This window comes from Opisthorchis viverrini (genome assembly GCF_000715545.1).
Source record: "Opisthorchis viverrini unplaced genomic scaffold opera_v5_145, whole genome shotgun sequence".
Classification (NCBI taxonomy): Eukaryota; Metazoa; Platyhelminthes; class Trematoda; order Opisthorchiida; family Opisthorchiidae; genus Opisthorchis; species Opisthorchis viverrini.
The window spans coordinates 594,693-599,041 of record NW_008751802.1 but is presented as its reverse complement, the minus strand read 5'-3'; the positions used below and the strand labels follow the sequence as shown (position 1 = coordinate 599,041).

The following is a 4,349-nucleotide window of genomic DNA, read 5'->3' as shown; positions in this document are numbered from 1 at the left end:
CTGACCCACGAGGCAGTGGGAAAATGTAGGGTTTTCTTTGGGGACCCTACCCGGAGCCGACGACTCAACAGTCTGACCTGCTCGGCTGCAAGGGGTTGGCCTAACCCGAGGGCGCAGGGTCTGTCTCATTCCTGATGCGGCTGCGCACAGCAGGTGCCTTTTGAGCAGCACTGGGCTCTTTGGCTTTAAAAGTATTTCGACCTGGACAATGCGCCTAACCCGAGGGCGCAGGGAATAAGGCATTCCCGATGCGGATGCGCACAGCAGGTGCCTTTTGAGCAGCACCGGGCTCTTTGGTTTTAAGAGTATTTCGACCGTATTGGACAATGCGCCGGCGGTCACGGTCAACCGTTGGGCGATCGGAGTGTGCGGTTTTTGAGGCCGACCTTTTCTAACCCGTCCTTCCTCGGGGGAAGGCAGCATCGCTGCTTCCATAAATATGGACATGCTGGTCGCCTGGGGGAAACACCTTACTGCCCTCACACTCCTGTCACAGAGGACAGTACGACTTTACTCCCAGACCGCCTCGTAGCACGATTACTCGTAGTACGGGGTCTCGCCGCTCTTGGTCTGGCTGCTCCCCTTTAGCCTTCCTGGCATGGTTGCACCTTGTGGAACGAAGTTCCAGACAGTGTAGCCCGCGTAATTATTGCAGCACTGAAGCCCGACCACCACGTCAAGGTGACAGCTTTAGGTCGGGAAAGGTCCTTTAAATAGCGCCAGGTTCCTTGTAACTTTTGCACTTGTTTGCAATAAAAAGTATGTGTTCCTTGTTGGTGAGCCTTTTTCCGACACCAAAACATTGGAGCAAGGACAGCAGTTAGGTACAACAGTTCTCAAAACCTGAAAGTTGGTCTGCTTAGCTACCTTTAATGTTCGCGCACTAGAATCGCTCAGCTGTAGCACCCTTTCGGTGCCTAACTGCCATGCTACGGCAAGGAAGCACGACGTCTGGGATACTGCCAGGTCGTCCAAGCCTAGACAAGGGAAGTTGAGAGGCGGAGATCGGGTTCGAACCACGAACCTTACGGTCAGCAAATTCGCGCTCTAACCACTGAGCCATCTTGCTTCCTAGCATACGGAAGCAAGCAAGACAGGTAGATTATGCCCGTACGATGGATGCCCCCTGATTTGATGTAGGTTTTTTGTTAGAATCAAGAGTGCAAGTACTGCAACTGGAATGATTGCCTATACACCTCTGTTGACACAGACGACACATGCTGAAGTGAAGGTTGTGCTGGGCGATTAAGCAGAAGCGTCTCTACTTGAATAAATACATGTTAACAGTCACTTCCGTGCAGTTCGTCTGACAAAATCTGTGGATCTTGAGCAAATGAAGTTCGCCGATCTCACTTTGCTACGTCGGTTTACACCACAGAAGACTGTAGCTCTGAACCTACCAAGGAGTTTTTATGATAAATTAGGTGTTCTTTTACGATGGGCTGAAAGCCTAGACATTATTGTGGTTGCTGGTGAATGAACTCTCAGCTAACTAGGCTAAACGCTGCTGAGGCCCAGTTAGGTGGTCGTCTTGGGTCGTCACAAGAAGCACGGACAATAAAAGGCGCACATTACAGATGTGGGCCGATCAGACTTCTCTGCCAATTTACTGAACAGCAGTCATCGTTTGACTGTATGGTGTCCACCATCGCACCGACTCCGAATCAAATAGGCCACACTGCCATCAGTTGTGGCTGGTAATCGCTGGTCAACCGCCGCCTATCGCTCTTTCTGGAATACCTGCATGGACCCAGACCATGAATTTGTCCGCTGCTGCTCTTCAATGGAATGCAAAACGCACCCACCTCGGCAACCTTGTCATCATCATCATCATCATCAATGACAGCAACATCAGTGTTGGCACTGATGCTTCACTGCCGTAACCTTGTGGAGGTTTGTGGATTCAGAAATCAAACAAACCTACTGCAACCAGCTCCAGCACATGCACCGCGGTCGGATGTCAGATGCTAACGATCACTGGATACATATCCCAAGTGCTACTCAATTCGGGGACTTGTCTGCGGCACAACCCAGCAGACCTCATCCAAGCACTGGATTTCTGATTCGACCGTGACTTTGTTATAGACTCGGTGACCAATTCCTCCTGGTTGAAACCACACTAGGTGAAACTAACTTTTCATGCATACCGGGAAGCATAGTTGATTCTGAAGGTTGAAAACATGGAAGATGTGAAAAATTCTAGGAACGTCTGCTGATTATTCCACTTGATCCATTTAACTCGTCCTCTGGAGCTTCTTGTCATCCAAACCATCAGGTACCAAAACGGCTTTTTGATATCCATCAAAGGAGAATGTTCAGACTTTTGGGCACAATAATTCAAAAGATTCAGGTGGCCACCTTCTGGCTCAAGTCCAGAGGGTACATCTTTGATAGCAACATGAGCCTCAGAAAGCTGAGTGGTCAGGACGCTGACTTACTGATCGGAACTTCCGTGGTTCAAACCCAACCTCCGCATCTCGAGTGCTTTTGTGCACGTCTCAGCAACCTCGTAGTATCTCAACCCTTGTGCCCCGTCCTGACGATTTTCCAACTACGAAAAGCCTTCCTATCATTACAATAGGCGTCCCACCAGATAATGCCAAGACCGAGGAATTCGTCACAGTTAATGAGTTTGGTGGACTTTCTATAAAAGACAACATACACTGTACCAAGTGCCCGGTGAGGTTCTGCCTTTGAAGCTACAATGGCACTTTGATGTTGACGCCATACCACTGGAGCACAACTACCAAAAAATGAGCGATTTTCTCTATATGGAGAGCCTCGAGGCTCACCGTAAACCAACGTCTGACATGGGACGAATTAACGGAATGCAGTGATCTGTTGAAGTAGGGGGCTTATCATCGGAGGCGCAGCAATACGTTGCAGATAGATTTGAGGTGCTGGCCTCCGCCGCCGACCTCCAACGTTAAAAAGGCCGACGTTTACATCTTTCTCAATTAGATACACAATGTTTCGGCGGTTCTTGCAAAACTACGAAACTGGCCATGTGCGGCTGGTGGATACCGACGGTAGATATTTTCGCCACACCAGAGGACATCGGGTGAGTCAGCAGTTCAACAATAATGTGCTCTTCTTGAGTTGCCTGATGTTCGTTCAAACTTGGTGTCACTTCTTCAGACTCCTAAAATAATACTAGAATGCCCGACACTTCCTGGGGATCACTGTAGTATACACGCTATGAAAGCACCACGGGACACTGATTCTCCGAAGGCGATAATTTCTGCTGATGGAAAAAAGAAAGTTCACGAGCCGAAGCCCCGTAAGTAAGGTTGTACATCACCAATACTTACATATAAATCAACCAAACTGACAGACACCGCATACTACACCACCAACTCCGCCAAAATCGCTCAAGCAAAGCTACGAAGTCTCCGGTCAATGCAGCCAGGAATCGCTGGCTGGGCATTCGTGGAGCCAATCAGCAGCGAGGTCAACGCCGATCAGACAGTCTTGATTCAAGGACGGAAATGCGTGGCACGATGATCCTTGTGAATTTGCACTCGTTCGTTTGCACTGTGTCTGTTGTGTTTTGTCGGGTGAGCCTTTTTACGTCACTAAGGTTTCAAAGCGGGGGTTTTCAGGCAGTTCCAAGAAGTTGAGGGGCGATCCTTAAACCTTACTCACGAGTGATTTTAACCGCACAAAAGACAGGCCAGTCAGCCAGAGCTGGAAGCGCTACAAAACGAAATTGTGAATAAGAAACGAGGCGGTGGAAATATAACTTGTTGTTGGACCGGTATGGGTGTGAGTTGAAGCTCCGAGCTTACTTAAACAAAGCCAGCAACCCCTGGGGTGGATCGATTTTTGGGGAAAAAGTCGGTCCTATTGGACGTGAGTGTTCAACTGCGGAGCACTGGGGTACCCAAAGCTGCGGTGAGTCACAAAAGGAAAAAATACTGTCCAGTTTCATTGGGCACTGGAATACAGGTATGGAGGGAAGTGCACAGGTCGTGAAACCACCAACTGCAGCTGTTACCCTAGTCGTCCTCTACATAACCTTGCCCAGAATAGCAGGCCACAAAGTGCCCATCCAACTAGATGTAACAGCAAACTAACCCCCCATTGTATGATGCTTAGCAGCCTGGATCTAGATTCACGAGCGTCCTCCTCCAAGGATCTCGCGGACCTCTGACACAGCGGAATCAGTAAAGCCTTCCTGAATGCCTTTGAAACTCGTGGGCGTTGCATGGTCCCAGGACTTTGTTTTGGACGTCTGAGCCCTCGAGCTAATATTCTTCACTGTGGAGGTTCTTCGTGCACAAAACAGCTTAAAGGCTAGTGCACGGCAAGAAAACGTCTTCGAAGGATCGTTCAGCAGTTGAATTCAG

General features: G+C 49.2%; 1 protein-coding gene across 1 annotated transcript in view; it reads right to left on the bottom strand.

The window, feature by feature from the left end:
* The window catches only part of T265_06768 (hypothetical protein), a gene marked incomplete at both ends in the record, with an annotated part of 17,721 nt that extends 14,389 nt beyond the window's left edge, over window positions 1-3,332 (bottom strand). The window contains one exon of the mRNA XM_009172121.1: window positions 3,312-3,332. The remainder of the gene's footprint in view (window positions 1-3,311) is intronic.
* Between the last annotated feature and the right edge of the window lie 1,017 nt (window positions 3,333-4,349).